The sequence below is a fragment of the Microcebus murinus genome, chromosome 3 (genome assembly GCF_040939455.1).
Source record: "Microcebus murinus isolate Inina chromosome 3, M.murinus_Inina_mat1.0, whole genome shotgun sequence".
Taxonomy (NCBI): Eukaryota; Metazoa; Chordata; class Mammalia; order Primates; family Cheirogaleidae; genus Microcebus; species Microcebus murinus.
The window spans coordinates 72,075,454-72,093,405 of NC_134106.1; positions in this window are offsets into that span (position 1 = coordinate 72,075,454).

Sequence of the window (17,952 nt, forward strand, 5' to 3'; positions counted from 1 at the left end):
AGGCCATATTTTTATTCATATTGCTTTGTTTATAGTTTTAGTAGCTTTTCTTCTCAACATTTTCAAAAATTTTTCATGTTGCAAATAAAATTAATTAAAATAAATTTATAACCTTTATGTAAATTAAATCTACTCCTCCTACCTTTAGAAAAATTAAATCTCATTTTGTCTTAAGCCTGTTGTTTAATAAAAACATATTTTTATTTTTTATTTATTTTTTTTGAGACAGAGTCTCACTCTGTTGCCTGGGCTAGAGTGCCGTGGCATCAGCCTAGCTCACCACAACCTCAAATTCTTGGGCTCAAGTGATCCTTCTGCCTCAGCCTCCCAAGTAGCTGGAAATACAGGCATGTGCCACCATGCCTGGCTAATTTTTTCGGTATATTTTTAGTTGGCCAATTAAATTATTTCTATTTTTTAGTAGAGAAAGGGTCTTGCTCTTACTCAGGCTTGTTTTTAACTCCCGACCTTAAGCGATCCACCTGCCTCGGCCTCCCAGAGTGCTAGGATTACGGGCGTGAGCCACTGCACCTGGTCAGTATTTTTTTAAAAGTTAATTGACATATAATAATTAAACATATTTATGGAGTATATAGTGCTATTGCAATACATATAATGTATAGTAATCAGATCAGGATAATTAGCATATTCATCATTTCATACATTTAATCATTTCTTTGTGTTGGAGACATTCAATATTCTTCTACCTATTTGAAACTATATAACATACTATTGTTATCTATAGTTATCCTACAGTGGTATAGAATACTAGAACTTATTCCTCCTATCTACCTGTAATTTTATATCCTTTAACAAATCTCTCCCTATCTTCCCCTTCCTTATACTCTTCTCAGCCTCTAATATCCTCTGTTCTACTTTTTACTTCTATGAGATGAACTTGTTTTTAGCTTCCACATATGAGTGAGAACACATAGTGTTTAACTTTCTGTTCCTGGCTTATTTCACTTAACATAATGTCTTCCAGTTTCATCCAAGTTGCCATGAATGACAGGATTTCATTCATTTTTATGGCTGAATAGTAGTCCATTGTGTATATATACACCATATTTTTATATCCATTCATCTGCTGTTGGACATCTTGCTTGAATCCATATCTTGGCTACTGTGAATAGTTTTGTAATAAACATAGGAGTGCAAATATCTCTTCCATATACTGATTTCCTTTCCTTTGGATAAATGCCCAGTAATGGGATTGCTGGATCAAATGGCATTATAGTTCTGCTTATAGTTTTTTGAGGAGACTCCATACTGTTCTTCATAGTGGCTGTACCAGTTTACATTGTGTAACTATGTGTAAGAGTTTCCTTTTCTCTGCACCTTCACTAGCATTTGTTATTTTTTGTCTTTTTGATAATAGCCATCCTAGCTGGGGTGAGATGATAACTCTGTAGTTTTGATTTGCATTCCTCTGATAATTAGTACTGTTGAGCCGTTTTTTCATAAATTTTTTGGCCACTTATATGTTTTCTTTTGCGAAATGTCTGTTCAGATCATTTGCCCACTTTTTAATTGCTTTTTTTTCCCCCTGATGAGATTGTTGAGTTCCCTGTATATTCTGGATATTAATCCCCTGTTGGAAGAATAGTTTGCATATATTTTCCCCTATTCTATAGGTTTTCTATTCATTCTGTTGATTGTTTCCTTTGCTATACAGAAGCTTTTTAGTTTGACATAATCCCATTTGTTTAATTTTGGTTTTGTTGCCGGTGCTTTTGGGGCATTAAATTTTTTTTTTCCCAGACCAGTGTCCTGAAGTGTTTTCCCTGTTTTCTTCTAGTAGTTTTATAGTTTCAGGTCTGACATTTGGGTCTTTGATCCACTTTGAGTTGATTTTTATAGAGGATGAGAAGTGACAATCTAGTTTGAATCTTCTGCATATGGATATCCAGTTTTCCCAGCATAATTTATTGAAGAGACTGTTTTCCCCCAATGTGTCTTCTTGGCGCCTTTGTTAAAAATCAGGTGGCTGTAAATATGTGGACTTATTTCTGGGTTCTCTATTCTGTTTCATTGGTCTATGTGCCTATCTTTATGCCAGTACCATGCTCTTTTGGTTATTATAGCTTTGTAGTATATTTTAAATTTCTAGTAGTATGACACCTCCAACTTCGTTCTTTTTGCTTAGGATTGCTCTGGCTATTTAGGGTCTTTAGTGGTTCCATAAAATTTTAGGATTGTTTTTCTATTTCTGTGAAGAATGTTATTAGTATAATATTTTGATAGGGATTGCATTAAATTTGTAGGTTGCTTTGGGGAGTATAGTAATTTTAGCAATATTAATTTTTCCAATCCATGAGCATATGTTTTTCAATTTGATTGTATCTTCTTCGATCTTTTTCATCAGTGTTTTGTAGCTTTCCTTGTAGAGATCTTTCACTTTCTTAGTTAAATTTATTCCTAGGTATTTTTATTATTTTATTTTTTGTTGCCATTGTAAATGGGATTGCCTTCTTGATTGCTTTTCCAACTAGTTCATTGTGCAGAGAAATACTACCATTTTTTTTCTTTTATTTCTGAATGAGCTACTTATTTTTGTATGTTGATTTTGTACCCTGCAACTTTACTGAATTCATTTACCAGTTCTAAAAGCTTTTGGTAGAGTCTTTAGTTTTTTCCTTATACAAGATCATATTATCTGCAAACAGGGAAAATTTGACTTCCTCTTTTCCAATTTGGTTGCCTTTATTTTTCTTTTGCCTTATTGGTCTGGCTAGGACTTCCAGTACTATGTTGAATAAGAGTGGTGAGAGTGGGCATCCTTATTTTAACAAAAGTGTATTATCTTTGGCATATCAGTTTTAAAAATTTATGAAAAGGCAGTAAGAAAATTAATTTAAGAAAGGTATGCTAATCTTAACTATCTGATTCTTTTTAAAGAACAGATGGTTAAAAAGACATTTTGGCCAGGCATGATGGGTCATGCCTGAAATCCTAGCACTCTGGGAGGCTGAGGCGGGTGGATTCTTTGAACTCAGGAGTCCGAGACCAACCTGAGCAAGAGCAAGACTCTGTCTCTACTAAAAAAGAAATAGAAAGAAATTAGCTGGACAACTAAAAATATTTATATAAAAAATTAGCCAGGCATGGTGGTGCATGCTTATAGTCCCAGTTACTCGGGAGGCTGAGGCAGTAGGATTGCTTGAATCCATGAGTTTGAGGTTGCCGTGAGCTAGGGTGATGCCATGGCACTCTAGCCCGGGCCAACAGAGTGAGACTTTGTCTCAAAAAAAAAAAAAAAAAAAAAAGACACTATTAATTTTAAATAAGGAAAATAAGTACTCTTGCACACAGCATATACTATGTAACATCCTCATTAGAATCTCAATTTCTGTATCCCAATAGATTATGTTGCATACCCTCAGGGGTGTATATATTCACTTTGGAAGCTACTGTTACTGTCATACAATTTAATCATTAACACTTTATACTACCAACCAACCTCAATTCATTGACATTTATTGACCATTCCACCCAACAATAGTAGAATATACATACCTTTCAAGTGTCCATGGGAACATTTATCAAAACATAGCAGATTTTTGTCCATAAGGCAAGTATCAATAAATTAAAAAGAATTCAGGTCATACAAAGTATGTTCTCTGATCACAGCTGAATTAAATTAGAAATCAATGACTGCTGAAAAATTGCTGGATAGACCTCACATATTTGGGAACTAAATAATAGACCTTAATAACCAATGGGTCAAAGAAGAAATCATGAGGAAAATTTGAAAGTATTTTGAACTGAATGAAATTGAAAACACAATATATCAAAATGTTTTGGATACCCTTAAAATTCTCAAGGAAAATTTTAAACGCAAAACACATACATTAGAACAGAAAAAAAAGGCCTCAAATAAATGACTTCAGCTTCCATCTTAAGATACCATAAGGCCAGGAATAGTGGCTAATGCCTGTAATCTCACCACTTTGGGAGGCAGAGGCTGGAGGATTGCTTAAGGCTAGGAGTTCAAGACCAGCCTGGGCAACACAGTGAGATCCCATCTTTATAAAAAATGTTTTAAAAAATTAGCTGGGTATGGTAGCCTGTGCCAATCCTGCTTGCTACTTGGGAGGCTAATGAAGAAGATTGCTTAAACCCAGAAGTTTGAGGCTGCAGTGAGCTCTGATCAGCCACTAAAGCCCTGAGGGATAGAGCAAGACCCTGTCTCAAAAAAAAGACATAGAAAAAGAAGATTAAATACAAAGTACACAGAAACAAGGAAATAATAAAGATCAGAGCAAAAAAATCAATGAAATAAAAAAAAATAGAGAAAATATTTTAAACCAGGGCTGCTTCTTCAAGAAATTCAATAAAATAGTTAGACCTCTAGCTGGAATGATTAGGAACACAAAGAGAGAAGATGAAAATTAACAATATTAGTAATGTGAGATGTGACATCACTGTAAGTTGTACAGAGATTAAAAGATAATAATGGAATATTGTGAATGATGTTATGCCAATAAACTCAACAACTTAGAACAAATTCCTTGAAAGGTACAAAATACCAAAGTTCACTCTAGAAGAAATAGATAACCTGAATAGTCCTATACTTACATTAAAAATTCAGTTTGTAGATAAAAATATTCCTACAAAAAACTTCAGAACCAAATGGCTTGTTGCACTGATGAAGTTTACAAAAATTACAAAAATGAAATAATACCAATTCTAGAAAAACTCTTTCAGAAAACTGAAAGGTAGAGAATATTTCCCAACTAATTCTGTGAATCTAGCATTACCTTGATACCAAAAATCAGAAAAAGACATTACAACAAAAGCAAACTACAGACCAATATCCCTCATGAACATAGATGTAAAAATTCTAAACAAAATGTTAGCAAATTTAATTTAACAATATATAAAAAGGATAATGTATCATGATCAAAGTAGAGTTTATTTCAAGAATGCAAGGCTGGCTTGACATTCAAAGGTTAATCAATGCATTTCACTATATCAACAAACCAAAAAACAAAAACCATATGATCATCTCAACAGATGAAGAAAATGCATTTAGCAAAACTCAACATCCATTTCTGATAAAAACTCTTAGCAAATTACTATTAGAACTTTTTCAATCTGATAACGGGCATCTCAAAAAACTACAGTTACCATCATACTTAATAGAGAAAGCCTGTATATTTTCTTCCTCACATCAGGAAGAGACAAGGAAGTGCACTTTACTGCTATTCAACATGATGCTAGAGATTAAAGTCAGTGCAATCAAGTGAGAAAAAGAAATAAAAGGTATCCAGACTGAAAAAGAAGGAGTAAAACTGTTATTATTTGCAGACAACATGATCATTACAGAAAATCCAAAAGAATTTGCAAAAAAGATATTAGAAGTAATAAATTATTAGACGTGAGTTTAGTAAGATTATAGGACATAAGGTCAAAATTAAATTGTATTTCCATACACTGTTGAAGAACAATTGGAAACTGAAAAAGTTTTAAAAACCACACACATATGATTACATCAAAATTATGAAATACTTGCTGATAAGACTGAAACAAGCCATGTGCAAAAAGCTGTACTCCAAAAACTATAAAATGTGCCAGGCATGGTGGCTCACATCTGTCATCCCAGAACTTTAGAAGACAAGGATAGGAGGACTGCTTGAGTCCAGGAGTTTGAGGCTAAAGTGAGCTATGATAATGCCACTGCAATCTAGCTGGGCAACAGAGTGAGACTCTGTTCATAAAATAAATAAATAAAACTACAAAATATTGCTGAGAGAAATTAAAGAGAATCTAAATAAAGGGAGAGATATACCTTTTTGATGAGTTGGAAGACAATATTAAGAGGCCAATCGTCCCCAAATTGATTTATATATTCAATGTGATCCCAACAAAAATCCCAGTAGGCTTTTTGTAAAAAATGACAACTTGATTATTAAATTCATATGGAAATACAAAGTACCTAGAATAGCCAAAACAACTTTGAGAAAGAACAATAAAGTTGAAGAACTTTCACTACCTGGCTTCAAGAAATTATAAAACTACAGTAACCAAGACAGTATGAAATTGGCATCAAGATAAATGAATAGATAAATGAAAAGAATAAGAGCCTAGAAATAAACCCACATATATATAAATAACTAATGTTTATTTTTATAAACTTTAAGGGTAATTCCATTTTTCCAACAAATTCTGCCAGAACAATTAGATATCCACATGCAAAAAAAAAAGAAAAGAACTTTGATCCGTACCTCACACTACATAGAAAAATTAATTCAAACTGGATCATAGACCTAAATATAAAACCTAAAACTATAAATATTATAGAAGAAAACAAAGAAGAAAATCTTTGTGATTTGGGGTTAGTCAATAATTTCTTAGAAACAATACCAAAAGCACAATCTATGTAAGAGAATACTTTGGAAAAAAAAGAAAATTGTTTAACTTTATCAAAATCAGGAACTTCTGCTCCTTGAAAAACACCATTAAGAGAATGAAAAGACGAGACACAGTAGTTAGAAAAATATTTGTAAATCACATATATGATAAAGGACTTATGACCTTTAACATGTAAAGGACATACAAATATTCTCAAAACTTAGTAATAAAAAATTTTAAAACTAACAACCCAATACAAAAATGGGCAAAAGAAGATACTTCTATAAACCATCATGTGTAGTAAAATCATTGGTAAAAATTGGGATGGCAATTCTAGTTTTGACTCCTTTCCCTGTGAGCCATCTCTCTGAGCATCACCTGTTTCCCTGATGAGTCCTTGCTGCCAGGCACAGTAGACAGAATTGATGTGAGATCAAATGAGAAAATGTATGTGAAAATAATTTGTTAACTAAAAAACCACTGATTATCAATTAACTAGTATTACTGATTAATTCATTAATGTTAAACTTTAAAATAAACATAAAGGATAGTTTTATGTACATCACTATTAAATTAAATGCTGCTTTTGTGGGGGCACATAGTGGACCACTATACTAGAATTCCTTTCTCAGAACTATCCAGGCCAGAACCACATTTCAAAAACTACTTCAAAAAACAAGATCAGAAGTCAGTTGAAATTATAATAAAATGTATGACACATTCTGATGAGATATAATGTGCATATAAAATAAAATGTGCTTACTTGTTTACAATTATATATTTTTTAATATGCAATAAAAAGAATTATCTATTTTACAGACCCTGAGCCAGAACCACCCAGCTAAGCCAATGCTGGAATTGTGAACATCAGAAACTGTGTGAGATAAATCTTTGTTGTTCCAAGCTGCTAAATTTGGGGATAATTTGTTATCCAGCAATAAATAACTAATGCAGCAACTCTACCATGACATTTCCTCTCAGCTCTTTCTGGGTCCAGGGGACTAGATAACGGGAGGGGCAGACCAGCCCAGGAAAGTGCTAGCACAGCTTTCATCCTTGGGAGTTATTGGCTCAATGCTTTATCACTTCTTTTCCAATATTATGTTGGGTCATGGATTTTAGTCACTCCTTTAATTCTAAAGAGAGAACCAAGACTTGGATTACAGTAGGAACATGGAGCGTCTCTTTCTGTGTGTGTATAAGGATAATATGTTGAGAACTTAGGCAGTATTACCATCTTGAACCCTTATCAACAGGTATTAAGTGTAATTTATTAGATTGCTAAATTATTCATTGGTCTCAAAATTTTACTTCCAAGTGAAATTTATATAATTATGGTTAACGTTAACAGTAAGTAATAGAAAGGGAGGAGACCTAAAACTTATCATAATAGCCAGTGCACTGACATAGTCTAATATTTTTGAATTATAGAACAGAATTTTAATTCAGTACGACTATACTACTTAAACACTAGTGTTAAGTTGGGAGGGGTACAGGGAAGAGAAAATTGAAGAGAACCCTACAATTTAGTTACCAAATATGATGAAACCAGTTGTTTTTCTGTTCCCCTGAAAGGGCTGTCACTTTAAATTTAATATGAAGCAAGCCACTGAACACACACACACACTGAGACACACACACACACACACACACACAGATTTGCCCAAGGAAAATTGGCAAAAGAGTTATTAATTGGTAGCTTAAGTCGGTAAATAAAAATTGCTAAACTGGTTTCCTGCCTCCGATGGCCACTAGAGAGGATAAAATTAAGTTGAATTTTCCTAAATGACTGAATACTACCTATTTTCTATTTGGTGGAAAATATACAAGAAGTTTTGGCTTCTGACTACAGAACAGTTTCTTGTATATTTTATATGGGGAAATGGCTGGAGAAAAGTGAGGAAAAGTTTGGAAAATTATGCCATGAGCTGCCCAAGGAAGAGTGAAAAAGAAAAAAAAAAAACCCTGATACTGTTTTTGCAATTTCTTTCAGAAGCATCTGAATCTCAGGAGCAGTTACATAAAGCTCTTGCCAGAAAAGGTAATAACTTGACAAAGTGCCCACAAAAGGACTTAGTCTAAGTAAAAATTCATGAAATTAGAAAATTGTAGGGTTTTAGGTATAATTAAAAAACCATAAGGAAAGAAATTCACGTGTCATAGGATATATGTGCACATGCATGCAGACACATATATAATATCTTGAGTAAGATGCTCTAAAGAACATCGGCTCCTTGGGTGACTGTTTAGTTGCAAGTTGTTTTAGCTTATTTCTGTACAGTGTTTTGGAACTCTAATTTTGATATAGGGTCAGGCAGAAACCTACCAATTCAGGAAGACATCTTCTGCTCCTGCATCTTTTAATACCAAGAACATGCCGCACTTTACTACCCCCTGGTAACGTTGTACTGCATCTGCATGACTTAATCCCATTTCATAAAGTATTTAATTTTTAAAGGTCTGAAATTGCAAAACAATTACCACGCTGTGACAGCTTTGTGGTAGACATACGTTCAGGAAAAGGTTATAACTAAACAGAGAGTATTTGGTAAAGAACCAAAATAATCAGCGACGATTTTACCTACAGGAGAACTCTTCGGGAAGGAGAGAGCCAGGAGGGCTCCCATGACGTGGGCAGGCTCCAAGAAAAAAGTGTGGTCTAAGCTGGGCTCTGAGGGGTAGGATCAGACTTCAGAGGATTGAGGAAGGCATTAGATTGGCAGAGGGGTGGGGGCAGAAGCAAGAACAGTATGAACAGACAAAATCAGGAGACTCATTTAGATCACAACAGAAGTAGATGCTGGTAAGTAGTTTCCAGAAAAAATGGGTCAGTAGTGAGAGGGACAAGGAAAGTTACTGGATTTAATAAGTGGGCAGTTCATGGAGACTCCTGGAAGTGCTATTTCAGGAGACTGGCTGTCCCTGGACAGAACTACTTGTTATTTATAATATACTATTTGATTTTTTGTGAATAACTTCCTTCATAGTTTCTCATGAAAAATAATACTATTCTCATGAAATTAATACTATTATCCTAAAGATTCTTACTGAAGGACTTTATTACTTTTTTTGGCAGGATAGAGTACCAGGATCTTTACCCCTGATAGATGAAGTAGCTTAAGAACCTCCTCTTATTTTGACAATTTAAATCTAAAAACTTAAGTTTGTCTTAAAATCCCAAAATTTTAAAAGAGGAAAAAAATAAGAAAAATAGATTTCAGTCATTGTGCCATCAAAATATATACCTTGAGCAGACCTGTTGATTTCAGGTTCAATTCCTCTGGTGTGCTTCAAGGCACTGAACTCAGCTGTTCATTGAAAAGGCTGTTGCCAACCCAAACCGGAGGTTTCATGACAACTTGGCTGGTTCTGTGGCTTTTGCTTATGTCTCCACATGTGTCATGGAGAGGAGAGTTAGAGAGCAAGGGGGCACCCTATAGCATACACCCCCTCTGTCTTCCTTTCATATCACAGGGTATAGACGCTAAAGCAGAATACACCCCTATCTAGAGACTGGAGAAATGCTCCAGAGAGGTTGGATGAGAAGAATTCTATTTCAGTGTAACAATGTATTTTAGATGATTGTACCTTATTGGATAACCATGAGCAGGAGTTGATTTGGAAAAAGGAGTATAAATTATCCATATTCCTTGACATTGTGAACTCAACTGTAAACAGAATATTCAGAATTTAAGATGTAAAATTAGGTTTTACCTACCTTGAGTGTGAAAATCTCTTGGGACGTCTTCACAATCAAATCAAACATGGAAGTGAAATAATATGATGAGGCGGGGCGCGGTGGCTCACGCCTGTAATCCTAGCACTCTGGGAGGCTGAGGCAGGTGGATTGCTCAAGGTCAGGAGTTTGAAAGCAGCCTGAGCAAGAGTGAGACTCTGTATCTACCATAAATAGAAAGCAATCAATTGGCCAACTAAAAATATATGTAGAAAAATTAGCCGGGCATGGTGGCGCATGCCTGTAGTCCCAGCTACTCGGGAGGCTGAGGCAGAAGGATTGCTTGAGCCCAGGAGTTTGAGGTTGCTGTGAGCTAGGCTGACACCACGGCACTCCAGCCTTGGTGACAGAGTGAGACTCTGCCTCAAAAAAGGAAAGAAAGAAAGAAAGAAAGAAAGAAAGAAAGAAAGAAAGAAAGAAAGAAAGAAAGAAAGAAAGAAAGAAAGAAAGAAAGTTAGTTAGTTTAAAATGTAGTCACTAAATTCTCCAGAAATATCACAACATTCAAAATAACAGCTAAGAAAAATCTTATTCTTTGCCATATTTTTATTTATAGAATGTTATTCTTATGGCTTAAGTTTTAGCAACAGGAGATTCTGTACTTTTTTCCTTCCATGACAAAGAACATTACCCTTTTCCTTTTGTTCAAATTAATAAGAAAGGGTGGCTGCACTTACAAATATGAATAAGATACAGTTATGCAGTTACCTACCTATAATGAGAGGAGACTCTGGGATCTGGAGACGGGGAGGCAGTTAAGTGTGTTTTGCATGTGGGTGGAATGTGAATCATCCGGTCCCAAAGGTGGCAGGCAGCCTCTACATGGCTCCCAGTGATCCCTGCCTCCTCTCATTCTTGTACTTGTGTAATTACCTCACCTTGATAGGGGTCTGGATCTGGTGACTTGCTTCTAACAAACAGTATGCCGGAAAGGTGACTCATTTCTGAGATTGGGTTATAAAAATAGGGTGACTTCTGTCTTGCTCTCTTGCTTGCTTATTCTGGGGGAAGCCAGCTGCTTTGTTGTGAGCACCCTATGGAGAGGCCTATGTGGCAAAGAACTGAGGGTGGCCTCTGGCCAACAGCTAGTGAAGAACTGAAGCCAAGTCCAATAACCCATGTGGACTTGAATCCTGCCAACAATCACATGGGTAAGCTTTGAAACAGATGTAGCCTTCCAATGACTGCAGGCTCAGCCAACACCTTGACTGCAGCCTGTGAGTGACCCAGCTAAGTGTTCCCAAATTCCTGACCCACAAAAACTGTGAGATAATATTTGATAAGTCATTAAGTTTGGGAGTAATCTGGAGCAGTAAATAATTCACATCACCCTCAAGTAGCTCATGGTGTAATTAAGCGGAATAAGCATATAAATAAAAATAATAGCTATTGCGTAAAGTGTTTACTATGTGCTAGGTAATTTTCTAGGCATCTTACATTTAATTAATCATTAATCATTTAATGTTTACAACTCTATGAGATAAATATTATTGCTATTGCCATTTTATAGATGAGGAAATTAAGGCAAAAAGAGATTAAATAATCTGCTCATCATCAGTTAGTGGAGCTGAGATTCAGACTCAGTTTGGTACCAGAGTTCAATTTCTTAATCGCTATATTGTAACTCTTTCCATTTATATACCACAATATAAGTATGTATACCTTATAGAAGTAGTACAGCATGGAGAATGATTATAACTGTAAGATAAAGGGGTCAGAAGGATTCACAGACACCTAAGCAGGATGTGAGTGAAAGATGGAACAGCATTCTGGGCAGATGGAACAGCATATGCTAAGGTTTGGGGCATAGATCAACATTGTACTTGCCAAGAACATATGCTACTATTCCCTTTAAATGTATGTAATCAGTTACTCTAATCTTCTTCATATTCTGACCTTCATTTCTATTGCTAAACACTCTGAATCCTGGTAAGCCATTACCCTTTTAAAGAAAAATGTAATACTTGATTCTGAACCAGGGCAATGACAGAGGCTCAGAACGAGCTAAGCAGAAAAATCACCTTATTTGTTTTTAACACATGAGGTGCCTTAGAAGATTAGTAATGGAAATATCTGTCTCTTTTAGCAACAGAAGCAGTGTTTACACACTGCCCATGTGCTGTCTACTCAGAGTGCCCAACAACCATAATGCTGTCCACTGCCTTTGGCATCACGGGGAAGATCAGTCATAATTTTGAGAATCACAATCAAGTTTCTGTATTCAAGTGTAACTTTAAATAATCTTGCATCTGAGCCAAATATCCCATTGATTATATGATAGAAAATTTTAATTAATTAAAATTAAATTAAAATAAAAAATTTTAACACTAAAACCAGAGAAAATAGGCTAGAGATATATTAATAATTAGAGACATGAAAGAGTGGTTGGCTTTTTCCCTCCTTATCATAGTTATCTTCAAAAGTTCATTAAAACTGTTTGGAGATAATTGTAGATTCACATGCAGTTGCAGGAAATAATGCAAAGAGATCCTGCATACCCTTCACCCAGCTTTCCCCAATGATAACATCTTGCATAACTATAGCACAATACCACATCCCAGAAATTAACATTGATATAATCCATCAAAATCAGTTTTCTTCAGTTTTATATGCATTAGTTTGTGTGTTTATTTCTATGCAGTTTTATTCATGTGTGTAGAATCATGTGACCATCACAATCAAGGTACAGAACAGTTCTAACACAAGGGTCCCTCATGCCATGCTTTTGTAGCCATAGCCACCTCCACTCCTCGTATTGTCCCTAATCCCTGACAACCACTAATCTGTTCTCCATCTCTATGGCTTTGTTGTTTCAAGAATGCTATATAAAGAATCTTTTAAGACTTTTTGCACTTAGCATAATTCTTTTGTGATTCATTCATGTTGTTGTGTGTATTAATATAATAGTACATGCTTTCTTTTTTTTTTCCTTTTTTGAGACAGGAGTCTTATTCTGTTGCCCCGGCTAGAGTGCAGTGGTATCATCATAGCGTATTGGAACCTCAAACTCCTGAGCTCAAGCAATCCTCCTGCCTCAGCCTCCCGAGAAGCCGGTACTTACAGGCACACACTACCAAGTTTGGCTAATTTTTCTATTTTTAGTAGAGACGGGGTCTCACTCTTGCTCAGGCTGGTCTCGAACTCCTGAGCTCAAGCAATCCTCCCACCTTGGCCTCCCAGAGTGCTAGGATTACAGGCATGAGACCCCATGCCCAACCATAAGTTTTATTTTTTATTTAAAAATAAAAACCATTTATTTTTCTGGAATAAATGCCCAAGAGTGTAATTATTTGGTGCATGTTTAGTTTTGTAAAAAACTAACATACTTTGTTCCAGAGTGGCTGTATCATTTTATATTCCCACCAGCAATGTATGAGTGATCCCAATTTCTCTGCATCCTCAGAAGCATTTGGCATATCATTATGTCTTATTTTAGCCATCCTGATAGGTATGCAGTAATAACTAATTGGGTGTAAATTTGTGTTTTGCTAATAACTAATAATTGTTGGCTATCTTTTCATGTGCTTATTTACCATCTGTATAGCCTCTTTAGTGAAATGTATGTTCATGCCCTTTTCTTCTTCTGATTGGATTTTTTCTTTTACTGCTACGTTTTGAGAATTCTTTATTTATTGTCAGATATGTTGTTGGCAAAGATATTCTCTCAGTCTGTAGTTTGTTTTTTCCACCCTCTTCACAGAATCTTTTGCAAAGCAAAAGATTTTAATTTTGATGAGGTTCAGTTAATCAATTTTTCATCTTATGGATTATACTTTTGATGTCAAATCTAAGAATTATTTGCCTAGCCCTAGGTCCCAAAGATTTTCACCTATTTTTTAAATTTTTACATTTTACATTCATGTTTTACATTTACTTCATACATTTTGAGTTATAATTTTTATAAAAAGTGTGAGACTTAGGTTGAGGTTTTTCCTTTTTGGCCTATGAATATCCAATTATTCTAGCATTCTAACATCATTTGTTGAAAGGCTATTCATCTCCTAGTGAATTACTTTTGCATCCTTTTCAAAAACCACTTGGGTATATTTGTATGGGTCTATCTCTGGGTTCTCTACCTTGTGTTCCATTGATCTCTGTCTATGCCTGTGCCAATACCACATAGTTTTGGTTACTGTAGCTATATTATATTAAATACATTAAGACTAGAGTGATTCTTGCTACTTTATTCTTTTTAAAAGTTGTTTTAGCTATTCTAGGGCCTGAATCTTTCCATATAAATTTTACAAAAAACCTATGTTACAAAACACCTTGTTACAAAAAATCTTGTTGAAATTTTGGTCAGAATTGAATTAAACTTATAGTAATCAATTTGGGGAGAATTGACATCTTTACTATACTGAGTCTTCCAATTCATGAACATGGTATATTTCTCCATTTATTTAGAATGACCTCCACTAGGTCATAGTATATAATTCTTTTGTATATTGCTAGAATCCATTTACTAATTCATGAGTATTTTTGCAACTAAGTTCATGAGAGATACTGGTCTATAGTTTTCTTTTGGTATACAGTCTTTGTCTGGTTTTGGTATGTGGGTAATACTAGCTTCATAAAATGAACTTCTCATATTTTCTAGAAGAGATTGTACAGAATTAATCCTTCTTTAAAGTGTTAATCCTTCTTTAAAATTTTGGCAGAATTTTCCAGTGAAACCATCTGAGACTGGAGGGTTTTTTTTTGAGAGTTTTAAAATTATGAATCCAATTGCCTTAATAGCTATAGGGCTATTCAAATTATCTATTCAAATCATCTATTCATTATCGATTCATATTGAATGAGTTGTGGTAATTTGTGTTTTTGACTAACTGGTTCATTTAATCTAAGTTGTTGAATTTACATGTGTATAGTTGTAGCAGTATTCCCTTATTATTCTGTCTGCAGGGTCTGTAGTTATATCCTGTTTCATTTCTTTTTTCTTTTTTTGAGACAGAGTCTCACTCTGTTGCCCTGGCTAGAGTGCCATGGCATCAGCCTAATTCATAGCAACCTCAAACTCCTGGGCTCAAGCAATCCTTTTGCCTCAGCCTTCTGAGTAGCTGGGACTACAGGCATGCACCACCATGCCCGGCTAATTTTTTCTATATATGTTTTTAGTTGGCCAATTACTTTCTATTTATAGTAGAGAGGGGGTCTCACTCTTGATCAGGCTGGTTTCGAACTCCTGACCTTGAGCAATCCGCCTGCCTTGGCCTCCCAAAGTGCTAGGATTACACGCATGAGCCACTGCGCCTGGCCCCTGTTTCATTTCTGATACTGGTAATTACTGTCTTCTCTGTTGTATTTTTTTGTCAGTCTTGATAGAGACCTGCTAATTTTGTTTTACTGATTTTATGTATTGTTTTTCTCTTTTCCATTTCATCAGTTTCTTTATTATTTCCTTTCTTCTGCCTGCTTTGGTTTATTTTGCTCTTCTTTTTCTTGTGTCTTGCAGTGAGACCTCCTCTTTGACCCATGGATTATTTAGAAATGTGTTCTTTAGTTCTCAAGTGTTTGGAGATTTTCCTCTTATCTTTCTGCTATTTGTTTCTTGTTTGATTCCACTGTGCTCAGAGAACATATTTGGTATGATTCCAATTCTTTTAAATTTGTTGAGGTTTGTTTTATGACATAAGATGTGATTTATCTGTTATATGCTCCATGAATACTTAAAAAGAATGTGTATTCTGCTGTTATTGGGTGTAGTATTTGGAAATGTTGATTAGATCCTGTTGGTTGGTAGTCATGTTGAGTTCTACATCCTTGCTGATTTTCTGTCTACTTGTTCTATCAATTGGTGATAGATGGGTGTTGAAGCCTCCAACTATAATTTTGAATTGATCTAATTTCTCCCTCCAGTTCTATCAGTTTTTTGTTTCACATATTTTGCAGCTGTTGTCTAGTGCATGAATATTTTGAATTGCTATGTCTTCTTGGTGGACTGATCCTCTAATCATTATATGTGATATATTGCCACTTCTGCTTTCATTCTTTCTATTTTATTTATTTATTTATGTTTGAGACAGTCTCACTCTGTTGCCTGGGCTAGAGTGCCAGGGCATCAACCTAGCTCACAGCAACCTCAAACTTCTGGGCTCAAGCAATCCTACTGCCTCAGCCTCCCGAGTAGGTGGGACTACAGGCATGCACCACCATGCCCGGCTAATTATATATATATATATATATATATATATATATATATATATATATATATTTAGTTTTCCAGCTAATTTCTATTTTTTTTTTTAGTAGAGACTGTGTCTCACTCTTGCTCAGGCTGGTCTTGAACTCCTGAGCTCAAATAATCTGCCTGCCTCCGCATCCCAGAGTGCTAGGATTACAGGCGTGAGCTACCATGCCTGGCCTATTTATTTATTTTTGAGACAATGTCTTGCTCTCTTGCCTGGGTTAGAGTGCAGTGGCATCATAATAGTTCACTGCAGCCTCCAACTCCTGGGCTCAAGGGATCCTCCTGTCTTGGCCTCCCAAATAGCTGGGACTAAAAGTGTGCACCACCATGCCCAGCTAATTTTTATATCCTTTTACATTCAACCTTACTTGTATCATTAAATTTGAAATGAAGTTATTGTAAACATCACACAGTTGCATCATTTTTTTTTTTTGAGAAGGGGGTCTCACTATGCTGCCCAGGCTAGTCTTGAACTCATAGGCACAAGTAATCCTCCTGCTTTAGCCTCCTGAATAGCTAGGATTACAGGCACATGCCATGGCCCCTGGCTTTTAATTTACTCTGCCAATCTTATCTATACCAATTTACAAAAATTGGTATATTTGTAAATGTACATTTACATTTAATGTAATTATTTATATATCAGAGCTTACATATGCCATTTTATTTTTATTTGTGTGTGTGTGTTTCTTTTTGAGACAGAGTCTTGCTTTGTTGCCCAGGCTAGAGTGAGTGCCGTGGCATCAGCCTAGCTCACAGCAACCTCAAACTCCTGGGCTCAAGCAATCCTGCTGCCTCACCTCCTGAGTAGGTGGGACTACAGGCATGTACAACCATGCCCGGCTAATTTTTTCTATATATACTAGTTGGCTAATTAATTTCTATTTATAGTAGAGACGGTGTCGCACACTTGCTCAGGCTGGTTTCGAACTTCTGACCTCGAGCAATCTGCCTGCCTTGGCCTCCCAGAGTGCTAGGATTACAGGCGTGAGCCATCACGCCTGGCCTGTGTGTTCTTTTTGTTTTCACTTATTTTCTTTTTTCCTGTCATCTTATGGGTTACTTGTGCAATTATCACCACTATCCATTTCCAGCTTTTCATCACTCCACATAGATACACTGGTACCCATTAAACACTAACTCCCCATTTCCCTTTATCTATAGTGTTGTTTTTATTGTACCTCTTTGTATAGATATAGATATATCACAATCTACTAGTATTATCATTTTACCAGTTGAAGATAAGTATAGAAACCTTACCTCCCTTTACATCATTATACTCCCTGTTTATAATTGTTTTAAATGTTTTCTCTGTATACATTTAGAACCGTAAAGTGTTTTTTGCTTCTGCTGTGAATTTAGAAATCTTTAAAACTCAAGAGAAGGAGAAAGATCTGTTGTATATACCCATATTCTTGCTATGTTTTTCCTTCTTGATGTTCTCAGTTTCCTTCTTTTATCATTTCCTTTTTGTTTGGAAGCTTTCTTTATATATCCTTTTTGGTATGTCTGCGGGTGACAAATTCTCTTACTTTTCCTTTATCTGAAATGGCTTGATTTCCCTTTTACTTAAAGAAATTTTCACTGGACATAAGATTCTGGGTTGATAATTATTTCTGTAGATACTTGAAGATTGTCCTTCTGGTCTCCATGGTTTCTAGTGAAAAATTTGCTG